This window comes from Thermobia domestica, chromosome 12 (genome assembly GCF_964235325.1).
Source record: "Thermobia domestica chromosome 12, izTheDome1.hap1.1, whole genome shotgun sequence".
NCBI lineage: Eukaryota > Metazoa > Arthropoda > Insecta > Zygentoma > Lepismatidae > Thermobia > Thermobia domestica.
The window spans coordinates 225449330-225464752 of NC_137465.1; positions in this window are offsets into that span (position 1 = coordinate 225449330).

Below are 15423 nucleotides of genomic sequence, written 5' to 3' on the forward strand. Positions count from 1 at the left end.
TACGTAAACGCATCAGCCATTTATCCAGTGATGATAGAGCAAGCACCTTCCTAATTCAAAGAATAAGCATGCCAATACAAAGAGGTAATGTAGCCTCTATATTAGGAACCATACCACCAGGTAAAGAGCTAGACGAGATGTTCCTACTGTAAATTATGTTATCTAATATTTATTCCGCAAGAAGAAAAAGAAGAAGTTTGGTTTGTGACATGCGGTTTCTGACATGTGAAGATTGGTTTGGTGTGGTTAGATTTTCTACATTATTTATGTGTCATTAGAATCTCTTGTTTCTAGTATTTTTTTCATTTTCCTTCATGGTCTTAGCCTTCATATATTCTTGCTGTCTTTTTCTCTTATTTACTAGTTTCCCACACACATTATTGTTATTGTTTAATTATGGTTTCGTCGATTTATATTTCTTACTGTTGAATGTATGTATGTTTAACATTCTATATAACTTAAATTTGGCCTTTCTGAATTGTTGTTTCTTTTGCTACTAATGAAAGAAAGATTTTGTTATATTATTAAATTACAATGAAGCTTAATATGGGTGAAAAAAATATTACTTGAAGTCGAATTAAATGTCACGTACTTTTTCAAATGAATCTGTATTACAAATAAATATAATATTACTTAAAGTTGAAGCGAAGTGTAGCTTATTGTTTCTCTAATCATTCTGCTAACAGCAGCACTCATATTGCCGTATCGCAGTAGATATCTGATTAGTATACCTCTCACCAATGCTCCAAGATCTCGCGGTAAATTGGAGTTTCCGCAAACTATTGTCTTCCCATTAATTACTTTGTGTATGATTTGTTCTTGGATTATATTTTTTTCTTAAACAAACTTGGTGTTATGCACAATCAATGATCATCATCATCACAGTTATTTTCCTATTATTGGCAGGTCAATTACGGCGACTGAGAAACTTCTATTCTCCACAGTCTTTCGCTAACTTTTTCGTCTTTTCGTACCATTTTTCTGTTTTGGTATCGTCCATGAATTGTAGCCTTCTTTGCCTCGTACTACATGAACATTTCAAGAATTAAAGACAAACGTGTTTGGTTTGAGAATAACAGAAATAATATTGCAATAACATTTAAGTTAGTGTTCTAAATTAGTAGATGGTTGTTTATTTTCTTGTAAAGTTATATTAGGAACTAATATAGCAATCACTTTGCGTAACTTTAGCCACTTTTAGCTACATTTAGTGAGTCATTTACCTATTTTCCGAAAGGCATATGTTGGCAACATTGATCACAGAACAGAAAATCATACCTACAACTTACACATCGTATCAAAGTTGTGAACTTTCGCTTATATTGTTCTTAACTAATCCCTGAGATAATGGTACGTACTAAAGGTGATACTTAAGACTATATATATATAAAGAGAACATGATAGTAGAAGAAAAAGTTTATTGTGTTATTTAACAAGGAATGGTCATGAAAGTGTCATCCGGATATCCGAATCAAACATAATCCATTCGATAAACGTAACAAATATATGTCCATGCACAAAAACTTAGATGCCATGGTCAACGGAGTAAGTACCTGGGGCCCACTAACCCTATTAGTATAAAATAATCGTAGACTCGCAGTGAAATAGCTATTGCATCAACACTGTTCATTGGAAAATCATGGTTTATAGTTCATTCTCTTCAGCATGAAACAAGCTTATCATAGGTGCTATGTATTGTAGACCATAACGTACTTGAAAAGGGAAGTTGAGAGAATTTTGGCAAAATTCCCTCAAGAAATCCTCCCATCAACTTTGGACCCCTCTGGAGTGGCCCCGAATAAAAGCATACAATCCAACTGTATCTAAACAAATGATATAGGGGATAAGAAATTGTGTACCAAGTTTTCTATTGATACACGGAATAGATATGAGGAAAAAGCTTCTTTTACTTCCATTATACATCTGCCATCTTTTGCCTTTAGAGCATAAACTTAAGACGTAAAACTTTTCATTATTTATCATTAAGGTATGGATTTGTATATAAAAACATACTTTTTTCGAACATGTTGATGCCCAAAACGAAGTTTATTATCAGAATTAAGGGTCTGCAAGTGTAAATTACAAATTTTAATTCACATAAAAATAATATTTTCTGAAAAAAGTTGTGTAAATAAATATTTTAGATATTTTTGTAATAAATTAATATTTTTGAAATTTTTCCGTTATTTTATTCTAAATTTCACAACAAATTGTTCTTTTCTTTGTCTCAAATGAAATTAACACTAGGAAAAGAATAAGCTATATAATGAAATGCTGACATACCCCTGTATTTGATAAACAGTCCCAAGCTACGAGATTTTCTTACCAAATATACGAACCATAGTTCTCCAGATGACTCAACTCTTCCGAAAAAATTATCTACCCAAGTGCTATGAAGAAACATTAACACACATTAGGTCCGTATGTAAAAACGGAAAACTTTGGATGAGTAATGATGCAACTAGTCATTCTGTTAGTGCTAGAAAAATGGAAATGTTATAGTATGTGTACCGGTACTGAAAATACCGAAACAATTTGCAAACAACATTTCTTGCTAGATTCTAGATAAAACATTCAGTCATGAATCATGTGACAATTGCCAGGATGTTCAATGAATCTTCGCAGATTTTGTGGCCGAATGGTGTGAAATATGACAATGTTTTCCTTTTCCTGACTAATGGTGTTCCTTATATGAAGAAAGCTAGTGAAGCTCTTTCTGTGTGCTTTCCTAATATGATTCATGTGACCTGTGTCATACACACCCTACATCTATTGTGTGAAAATTCCGAACCCTTTATCCTAAAGTAGACAAGTTAATGTCAAATGGGGAAAAAAGTTTCTGTAAAATTGCCACTAGAATTCAACTTTTCAAATAAACAAATAACGGCCAACACTCATAATCATGAGGTGGAGTACCTGGCTTAATGCACTATTATTTTATACAGAGAATTTTGAATCACATATACCTGTAGTAACTAAACTAAACCCATACGAAGCTTCATCCATTGAAATTGTCCAAAATTCAGAAAATGCCAATCTCTTGAAATGTGACATGATTTTCATATCTGCCAATTTCGGTTTCTTGACTCACTCTATAAAGAAACTAGAAATTACAGGAGATTTATTAAGTACTGCGGTTAAAGAAATGCAATGCCTTGAAAGAAAGATGAATGTTATTTGTGCTTTGAATGCTAAAGTCGTAAGATTATTTTAAGGATTTGTTTGAGAAAAAAACTTTGGGTATAAAATCCTTTGTAAAATATCTAATGGATTGGAAAGCCAAATCACAAGTGAAGTTGATGGTGTGAATATTCGTGATATGCCCCTTTTCAAACGCGAGGTTAACATTGCGTGGTGTAGAACGTTCCTTTTCTTAATATAAAGCATTATTCCATGACAATAGGCATGGCTTTGCGATGGACAATTTGGAAAGGACGTTAGTTATTCACTGCAATGCCAAGGCAATTTCGACATCTGATGAATAGGAACCATTGGTGAGTACCAGTATTTATTTTTCTTGTTATTCGTTTCTCCGTACATTTCCTTGTTATTTTGTGTTAAATATTTCTTTTTTAATTTTTAGCATTTTTTTATTTTTAGCACATAAAAAATGAATATTTTAAAGCTTTTTAGCACTTAAAAATCCAGGCCCTGTTTATCATCAAAACATATAGCTAAGAGAAATACAAAATTTATCTAACGAATTCAGATTTTATTATATTGAATGCTGAACTCAAAATTTTAGTACTTTCAAAGAAATTTAAAAACTATTCATACGACATTGGAAACCATAAATGTAAACATTGCACTAGAGTAGTTCTAAGCTATTCAATAAGCATTACAAACAGAAACCAGTCTAGAAGCCTAGGGCAACAAAAATTGCATCCTCCTCTCTCTTGCTTCAACAGCATTATTTCGACTATGTGAGCCATGTATTGATACTGATTACATATGTGTTGGTAAACATTTTATTTATTTTCTCTCTCTTTACAAAAAGAAAACATATTTTGATGCGAAACAAAACATATATTCCTTGAATAATAAAACATGTGAAAATATTTTTGTAAAATATTGAACTAATGACGTTAAAGATTTTTTTAATTGTACATTTTTCTTCCCTTTTTCAGAGTTTGGAAAATTAAACTTATATATATATATATATATATATATATATATATATATATATATATATATATATATATATAGAGAGAGAGAGAGAGAGAGAGAGAGAGAGAGAGAGTAACAATTTGTTTGTTTTTATTGGATATTATTTTTACAGGAACAGTTTGGAAGTAGAACATTTGTTTAAAAAGTATATATATATATATATATATATATATATATATATATATATATATATATATATATATAAAGAGGGAGAGAGATGCATATATGCATAAGTATTGACAAATATTAAATATTACTACACTAACAAAAATGTATTATTCCTATGTCCGATCAAACCTGGAATATGCTGCTGTGATCTGGAATCCATCGCAATATCAATACCAATAACAACTGGATAAAAAGTCCAATCTAAATTTATCAAATACTTGTCATACAAGAGAATTGGAATCTATCCATCTAATGAAAAGTATCTAACATTAATATAACATTTCTGTATCCCTACACTTGAACAAAGGCGAAATGTGGTAGATCTGATCTTTCTTCGTAAAATAGTACAAAATGAGTTTAATTGTACAGATCTGATATCTGCACTAAATTTTCATGTCCCGACACTTAAAGCTCGTGCTGATAACTTTGGCCTATTCTTTTATAAACCAAGCAAAGGACCAAGGCATTATTCGAATCACCAACCTGGAGGGTATGCTCTTCTTATAACAAAATATATTGAGTGGAGTTGATTTTGAGTTAACGTTCCTTTCAATAGCGAGGCTATATGAAACGAGATCCAGTGATGAACACAAAGAAATTGACATATGTAATATGAACTATAGGAAACTATTGTAAATTTATTTTATAATACATCAACATTATAATTGAAATCGTTGAGTTCGAAAACCGGTCATCTCCATTGAAGTTAATTTGAGAGGGGTGACAAACAAAATTAAATTAGTCAATATGCATCTAACATATAGGACTGTTTTCATTTTTGGACAGTAGAACTGACATTTGTCTACTTTCCAAAAATGAAAATAACCCTATATGTCACATACATATTGATTACCTTAGTTTTGGTTGTCACACCTCTTAAATTAGCTTCGATGGAGATGACCGGTTTTCGAACTCAATGATTCAATTGAACTTATGGCTGTTGTGCTGATGAGAAGTAAATAAATAAGAAAGACGTCTGTACCTATTCTTAGAACGCTAAATCAATTACAAAATCCACTGACCTCTTTTTCTTTTTTTCTTTTTTCTCTTTCTTTCTTTCTTTTTTTTTGTTTTGACCTATGTAGATTATTGAATCCGTAAGTTGGAATAAATTTTTACCATTTCCGTTTCTAGTAGAGAATTAAAGACGAAGGTGAAATCGATTGCGGAAAACCACTTCTCTCTCTCTCTCTCTCTCTCTCTCTCTATATATATATATATATATATATATATATATATTACCGTCTATATTGATCAACGTAAAACCAGGAAATGGCCGATTACTACAACTTCCAGTTTCAATATCTTTTCAAAAATAAACTCGATTCCTACTTTTTGACCCTCTCTACATAGTGACGTAATTTGGTGATTTATCAAAGAGTTCTTGAGAGTTTTGGGACCGGATGGACAGGGCAAATATATTATAAAGGTGCTTTGGTAAACCCAATTCCTTAATATATGAAAACAAATATAAGTATTTGCTTGTCTTTTTAAAACTCGTAACATTAATTCAGCCTCCAATTTTCGTTATATTTAATTATTTACTTATGCCCACGGAGATTAAGAAAAATTAAACTGTTAATTTGTCTTTATAATACAGGGATTGTAAAATTGTGACAACTTTTACACAAACACTGTCACATAAATTGCCCGAAAAATCTTCAAAGACAAAATCAAATTTCTACGTTGCCTCTTCGTGATAATACCTGTAAACCTTTTAAAAATAATTTTTCAACATAAGTTACTATATAAATGGAGCTGTAATTTTACTGTATTATTTTGCTTGAAATGTGTGTCCTAAAAAGGAAGGAGAAATTTCAAATTATTTGTTAAGAAGAACACCTCATGAGTACGTGAGGCTAGTCATATGCAACTCGGCATATAACTCCTCGTTAAAAAGAACGTGAATTAGTTTTCCAGCGTATTCGATAATTCAGCTTCTAAAGTAGAAGAATTGGGGAATTATATAATACCGTATTCTAGTTTCCGGATTTGTATTTATAATATACCGAATGTGTAGAAATCGATAACCATTTTGAAATGAATGTTTCAGCAGAGTTAGCATTTGGATCGTTTTGGAATTTTGTGATACGTTAAGGCGAAGACATTGTTCAAATTGTTTGTCAAGGAGAATGTATATCGAGTCCCTGTAATTTGAACGATGAAACCTTGTACATAAACTTCTAATTAAAAATAAGTGAACACGTGTTTCAAAATTATCACAAAATTTCGCTCCTAAAAATGAAGTATGGATATTTTCTATAATATTCTAATATCTGATTTTGTGTTTATGAAATTCGCATTGTATAAGTGGTTGAACCGTTTATAAAGAATTGTCGGTTATAATTAGTATGCGTGTCAAACTAAGCTTTTATAATTTCACTTTGATTCAAATATCTATTTTAAAGATTGAAGGAGGATTAGGAACTTTCTTTTGCCGAAAATTAAATATCTCATAATCCCTAGGATTATGAAAATAAAACTTAAACATTTACACTCCTAATTAGATATAAGTGAATAAATGTTATAACATTTTTTTTGGAAATTTCACTTTTGAAAAGAGGAAAGGAGGCTAATTTCTATAACATTGTAAATTCCTATTTCGTATTCGTCAAGATGAATAACGATTTTCATGAATAGGTTAAATCTATCATTTTGTGGTTGACAAAGCGATTTAACTCTTTCTTGACTTCCTGAAACAGAATTTAGAACCGATTATGTGAGGGTTTTCGTAACTTCAGTGACACCAAACTTGTGTCAAGAAATACCTTGAAACCCAGATAACAATTTATACATCTTTCTATTTGGAGTTAAATATTTGGTCAAGCAACTTTCAAAAACGTCATACACTAAACTTTCCAAAATTTGCTTCATTATTGAAGTTGTTTACCTTTGTTTTGACAACAAAAGCTATATGAAATGTGAACCTACAGTTTATGGTGAAATGGTAACAATAGTAATTCGTCACACCGATAATTTAATTCCCACTAGCCACTTGAGCAACAGGGTAAGTAAATTGTTAAAGATAAGACAAAATTTAGTGACATTTAACTATTGTTAAGGATACAGGACTTTTCGAGTGAAGGTGGTTCGTCAGATTTTATACATGACACTGTACTTATTTTTTTAAAGAAAAATATATGTCATTATTGCACATATTAAGAGGAAAACCAAAATGATAAAGTGCACAAGAACAGGACACGAAGAGGCAAGCGTATGGCTAGATAGAGAGAAAATCGAAGACGTTCTCCTGTTTAGGAAGTGTAATATCTTCGGAAATAAGAAGTGAAAAAAGACGTAATTTCCAGAATAGTACAGGACAAACAAGCAGTCAATAGGAAACTAGAACTGTTAACATCAAGAAATGTGTCGTTGATGTTCGAAAACGATTTATAAGACTCTGGGATAGAGCGTGGCGCTTTACGGATCAGAAACGTGGATATCGAGAAAAGTTGAAATATGCAGCGCAATTTCATGTTGGAACACGTGTTCCAATTTGAGATCTAACCAAAATCTGTTGTGCAAAGGCTACACAAAGCATGAAACGTGTGTGGAGTAGGTTACATGTAAATCCTGTGGTTTCTGGAGTTGACGTACCACTATATGTAATATTTTGCACCAAACTTATATTTTAAAATATTTTCCGTATAAATGTTCAATCTGTACATACTTTCTGTATGAAAGAAACAACTATATATAGGTGATCAGGATCTTAGATACAGATGGGTGCATATAACATGTAACTAACGTATGTAACATACGTATAAGTATGTAATATACGGAAAACTGTTAGATGCCAGACATCCTGCAGCGGAATGATGTAACATCTAAGCGGAAAACAGGCAGTGCGTATGTAGCATATTAATTACGTATGTTCCGTACAAATTTCCGTAGTAAACATGTGGATTCCGTATATATGTACAATATACCACTGTTTGGATAAGGAATTTTTCTCGGTGATAGCATGCTAGGCATTTATTCAAAAATAAGTTGCACATTTGAAACGTATCATTTAGTGAAACGATAAACACTGTAACTATATATAATGATTTTCTCCTCTGTGGTCTTGCGTAAAAGTCGTCATACCTCTTCGAATTACTTAGATGAATACATACTTAAATGTTATGTGTTGATGCACGTTTTCTATTAAGCAAACTTATGCCATTTCCTGGAACTAATATTGCATCATCTGGAGAAATAATGTAGATAAATCTGGCTATTTCGTGCTTTATTAAAATTGCCTTTTAGATCATAATTAGATGTGTTATGTGACGCAACACTTCCCTTATGTACGTATGTAAAAAGCCTTTCCATTTTCATTAGACCTTGAAGATTATTATTATTTTTTTAATTTTTAAATCTGGTTCTTTAATTACCAAAGAAAGAAAAATATGGTTAGACCTTTAGTTATGCGAGAAGGCTCAAAGGACTATACGAACCACATCAAAATGTGGTGTCGCATTATTCCTTTATAATATTCAATCCCATCGCTCTTCCAACGCATAAAATAAACCATTAGCCACAACGCTTAATGAGAACGTAATAACCATGGTTCCGGGAAGGCGTAAGCGGTATTTACTAGACATGCTGAAATCTCCACTTCCGCGGCGAAATGAGGCTCCGAAAAAAAAAACGTAGAGGGAAGACATTGAAGTAAATCGCTGGCAGAGTGAAACAAAAGACTGTCATCAAAGTTAAGAGAGTGAGAGAGAGAGAGAGAATAAAAAGAAGAGAAAAATCTGTATTGTGATGTGCGGAGAAGAGGGAATGTAGAGCATGAAAGGGTTACTACGTATCCATCAAAAAAAGAGTCCGTAATGGGTCTTAAGACGTGATAAAAGCTTCCCTGGATGAGTTCAAAGCCTTTGCGCGTTGTTTCTATTCTGCGTTCAGTCTTGGCATTTCCGTTCCATTGTTTCTGCGGTTGAAATATGCGCAAGTTCAAATGAGGAAGAATGAACGCACGGGTTAACAGGATCTTTATCTCAGTGCTTCTCTGCTTTATCCGAGACTTCGGTACCATCATCATTTCAACAACGAAAGATTACCACTCACAGGTCTATCTTCGAAAATGACTTACAGTTGCATAACATTAAACACTTAGATTTTGAATGATTGATTTGGAGTTTACTGTCCCCAACCAAGACCTAGGTTATATGGAATATGAGCTTAGAACTTAAAATGGAATCCGAACCATTTTAGCACATACCAGCGACCGAACTTGGGTCGGTCGTGCAAAAGACGCGTATGCTAACCACGGCTGGATTAATGGCGCTTAGGTGAACTGTAGTTCCAGGCCTACATTTAGGCTGGGGCCTCCACTCTGATCAAAATCTCAACTGTCTGTCTAAAATGAATCATACAAGATACAATCATTACCATAAATTAAAATATGACCAAAAGTATGACACAAGTCTCTTCCCGTGTTACATCCACAGTTTTAATAAATTAGCATAAAACTGTTTTGAAAAACAGCATCGAATATAGCGCGTGAGAATCATGATTCACAATTTCTCGTTGAATAGAAGAGTTCTGCAGTTTCATGTAATTATAGAATATCCAATCCAATCTGGCAGGAAAATTATTTCACTGTGTAGATGCACGATACATTATGTTACTTTTAAATCAACAAGTTCCGTATGTTTAAAAATTCTGTATGTGACACTAATCAGTTCTCTTGACTTCCACGATGTGATAGAGTACTTCACTAGGACGAAAACTAGAAATAGAAATTGTTGAGGTATTCATTTCTTTATTTATTACATTCATATAATAGGGTAACTTTGTGTGATATTTTATGCATTTGGAAAGATCCATTAAGTATAATATTATCTTATGCATGGCATTGTTGATATGGAACTACGTGTATTCTCTTAACTTTCCTACTGTACGTTCACAGAAATGTGTTAGGCGAAGTCATTTGCTGAATATGAAAGGAAGCGTAAACAATCATGAGAAACCCACAGACATATAACATTGTCCACCTCTAACTCACATACTCTCGGATTGAACCAAGGACCACTTGCAGATTAGATGAGTGCTCTACTGTTCAACTACCATGCTCCGGCAAGTCATGAAAGTAATGTAGTGTTGTTTAGAGTGTCAGGTAGGCCACATATATGTAACAGGCAGTCTGTTTTTGAACATCAGTATTAGAAATAAAAGTCATTTGCTGCAAATGGTCATGCGACTGTTGATAATTTCAGAAAATATTATTGTTAATGTGTGGTAATCCTTCATTCTTAGTTATGATAGAAAATCGTTTATTATTTTTTGAAAACACCAGTACTAACGACATTTCTTCAAAATTATAATCTACGATACGTAACTGATTTGTATGTAAAACATTTAAGCATAAATAATTTAGATTTACGTAAAGTGTTTAGATAATTCTAATTACTACGCACAAAGCTTGTACAACTATAATTTGATTATTTATGAATATTAAAATTTATAATTTTGCGTGAAGTCACACACTTAGAGAAAGTAGTGAATCCATGGTTTATTTTCGGCAAACCAATTTTACAGTTGGAAGCCATCCCTTGCTAGTTCAAAATCTATACTTTTCGTTCAAAAAGAAGTAGTACTTAAGTAAAAGTATTATCTGTTAAAATTTCAAATGTTTGGAGAATGACTTCCTTTCCCGAAAACATAAAGTTTAATTGTGTACATTTTCACAGTTTATCTGTTTTTTTTTTTTTTTTTTTTGTTTTTTTTTATATCTCTGCACTTATCCTCTCACTGACGTTAGTAGTTTCTTTGTTTATCTTTGCAGTCAGTTTTGCAAACATTCCGCAAGTGTGATGAAGCTAGTTTGCTTGAAATACTAACTCTGGGCTACATGGAAATTTGAGAACAAATTAAACTTTCATTTGTCTTGGAAAGTGTAAAGTAAAGAGTTTGTTTGGTTATGTTTAAACGTAGAATATAAAGAAGTGACTTCAGGGAACGACAGAAGTATTTATAACGATATGTCTGGTTCTTAAACATTAATATTGAGCCATTATACACACTGATTTACTATTTTGTACACTTTGTTTAATAATTATAAATGAGAAGCGTACAGTTTACTTTCTACACAAATTTCTAAGATGTCTGCTTAACTAACTGAATAATTCTATTTATTTTTTGTTGTCATGACGACGACATCAAGATTAGATTACATAAAAACATTTGAATATTTTTTAAATATTAACATTATAACTATATTATTTCTTGGTCTTTCTTTTCTTCTATTAGCAGAATATGCCTAGTATATATTTAAAATACATTATGACCCAAAATTACAAGTAAATTAAGATTGTTACAAGTAAAATATACAACATACTGTTGTATATTATCATAGTATATTCTAAGTTGCTTCTACTTTTGGTATCATTTAAAAAAATAATTGCATCAGTTATACTTGTGTAAACAATATTCTTTTTGTATTTTGTGATATTACGAGGGCAGCTCATAAAGTAGTAACTAATGCGAAGAAAAAATACAACAGTAATACACATGAATTTGGTGAATAAAGAAGTGTTTCAGTACATAATCACCACTGAGAGTGAAACGTTTGCTCCATCGATGTATCAACTGGTGGATACTTAATATAAAAGTAGAAATTGATGCACTGGGAAAAAATGTAGGTGGCATATTTAAAAATCTACGTTATTTTCGCAAATCTTGTAGTTTTTGAACTTAACGTACAGCAGACATATAGCTGAAGTGCATGTTTTATAATACTTTCCGTATAAGTGTTCCATCTATACGTACTTTCCGTATGAAACAATATTGGTAGTCAGAATCTCACATACATATGGACGTATATAATATACAGGCTGGTAGGTAACTCTACCGAAAAATTTTGGGAGGCGATTCCTTGTATGAAATGAAATAAAAAAGTTCTAATAAATATGGGCCGAAAAACATCTCCTTTCAAAGTTATGATCCATTGAAAATTCGAAAAATCACTTTTCAAAACTCCCTAACTTAGAAACTATAGGACCGATCCCAAGCGGTTTAAGGAGTTACACGGGAACTAGTATGTGCTCTATCTAAATATCCATGTTTTACCATCTTCTGTTATCGGTAAAAAAAACTGTAAAAAGGAAGTTGAAGTATAGGCATACTCCTTCAAGACATAATGCTGCGTTCGTTTCTCAGGTATCGGTGAATTCTGAAACATGGATATTTAGATAGAGCGTATACCAGTTCCTGTGTAATTCCTTAAACCGCTTGGTATAGGCCCTATAGTTTCTAAGCCAGGGCGTTTTGAAAAGTGATATTTCGAATTTTCGGTAGTTCATAACTCTGAAAGGAAACGTTTTTCGACCCATGTTTATTAGAACTTTTTTCTTTCATCTCGTATAAGGAACCGCCTCCCAAAGTTTTTCGGTGGAGTTACCTACCATCCTGTATAGCTGAGGAATGTACCATAAGTATATGCACGTGATATACGGAAAAATTTTAGATGCCAGACATCCTGCAACGGCATTAACATCTAACAGCAGTGCGTATGTAACATATGGATAACGTATGCTCCATACTGATTTCTGTAGTAGCAAGAGGATTCGGTATATTTCAGCGGCGGTTGGTACTACCCCGTTGCATGATTGTGCAACCGGATATTTTTTTTAATACTAAAGATATTTTTAAGTATTAAAGTAGTGTATCAGTGAAAAATAAACCTTTGCTCTTGAGCGCAAAACAGTACTGATGTATTTCTAAAAAATCAATTATAATAACTGAAAGAAAGGGTGAGATTTGCATTCCCAGTTGCAGCGACCGTTGGCACTGGAAACAGTAACATTGAGCGTATGGCTGCGAGCACCTATCTCTTAACATGGGGAAGTGAATTTATTCTTGCATCGCTACTATCTTCCCGCATAGTTCTCATCCAGTTGCGCCTCACTCTGCAACTGGTATATAGTCAGCTTCTGTAATACTTACGAATTCCTCCGCTTGGCAGCGCTTGATTTAATTGATAGGATGACTAAGATACAGACGCTTGAAAGAAAGAAGTTAATCTCAAAACCCAAACTCGCAAAGAACAAATACGCGTTTAGTAGTAGCAAGAGCGGATTCAAGCTGAATGTTTGGGGGGGGGGGAGGGTCGTTAGAAGTCAATAGGTTGTATTTTACGTTTATAATACAAAGGTGAAAATTCTTGGGATAGGTTTTATTTTTAAAATAAAAAGTATCCTATTCTGGGGGAGGCGATCGAGTCACGAAGAAGAAAATGCCTTACCACTGGTCTAATTCCTAGCTCTGTATCTTTCGTGCTCATGACCCTGTGTTCGATTTCGGGTGGAGAGCATAAAATGTTAAATCATTAACTTTCAATACTCATCTGAGAGCTCCTCCGTGGCTAAGCGGTTAGCGTACGCGCCTTTGGCGTGGGAGGCCCGGGTTCGATTCCCGGCGGGAGCTCATGTGGTTCGGATTCCACGTTAATCAGTAGGTCCACGTCTCATATAGCCTCGCTGCTGAACGGGACGTAAAACTCAAAATCAACTCAACTCAACTCAATACTCATCTGTCTTCTTTACTCTAAATTGCTGGAATGTTAAATTATTATTATTGTTATTATTCATTTTCGGAGGACAGAAGGTATAACGTCGTTATCTTCCCGCGAAAAGTTGTAATGACATTTATGGGGAGTTGCCAGCTTGGCTCGCTGAGCACGGTGATTAGCGGGCGGTGATTGGCTATCCTCTTACCACAGCCCCAGTGACGAGCTGGTCCAAGCGCGGAAAGTCAACGACGTTATACCTTCTGGACTTTAGATTTCATGCATCTTTATAGTAGAACAGCAGACAAAAATAAGTGGTTACTGAAAATAGACTGTTTGTCACTTATATTCATACAAAGAAATGCTAACAAAATGCATATTGTCGAAGAAGAGCTGTGTTTTTGTACCCTAAAGAAAACAAAGTGGAAAATTTTTGCAGTAAGGATGCTTTTTATTCAGAAAAACGTGGAGAGCACCATTTCAGATTTCACTGAAGTCAGAAAAATTTGAAGCTCGAAAAGAACGAAGAAAGACCTAACATTTTAAAATAATGCATAGTTCAGGCCTACTTAATTAAATAATTTTGTTTAACTGCGTACATGAATATGTTGGAAGATGAGTTGGGCACAAAGTGTTCATAAATACGTTACTTGCCGTTACCAAGGAAAATGAGCAGTAGCATGTGTAAACAGATTGAGATATGAGATAGCTTGATGTTATATGGATTATAATTAGGATGATCAGAAAGATTATAAAGATATGAAGAAAGAATGTGTCAGATTATGATTTAAGATAAGTATGTGTGTTCATAAAAGATTATATGTATAATAGAATAATAGGTGATATAGGAAAAGATTAAGAATAAAGAGATATATGAAGATATTGTGTTTGCATGAGTAACAGGAGTTCTGGCTTGGTAGTGGGCACGCACTTTGTGGAATACGATTTTCAATCTAGCTAAGTGGGCAGAGATCAGTTTAAACAATCCAAAAATCTTTTTAAAGTTATTCTCTAACAGAATATATGCAATTTTCTTGCTTTTTTCTTCTTTTTGGGCTACGTTATCATTCATGGCTCAGACCTACAGCACATGCTATATATTCGATTTTTCTCTTGTTCAATAACATGAGTGTAGAAGCTCTGTATATAAATAGTGTATAAACGTACATTGATAAATATTGTTTGAAAGAAAAGGAAATAGCTTATATATTAAATCAATATTAGAGAATGCACTTTAATCAATAAATATACAAATAGAGCTTAAAAGGACTTTCTTCTTCATATTTCCTGAACTTTTTTGGGATAAGACTCAAGAATACTGGGGGAGGGGAACATTTACGGGTACCTACATACTTACGATATTGCAACATTGCAACCGGTGCTTCTAGAGACCACGAACCGCTACTGGTATATTTGTACAATATACCACAGTCTGGAGAACGGATTTTTTTTCAGTGTGAGTTTGAGGAAAACTCGTTTCTTTCTTTAAAAAAAAAAAAAAAAGTTTATTACACAGGATTTTCATTTCGGAAAACTTGGACAGTTTCAAAGATTCCGGCTTTAATGAATAAGTAATAACACATTAGGTTTTT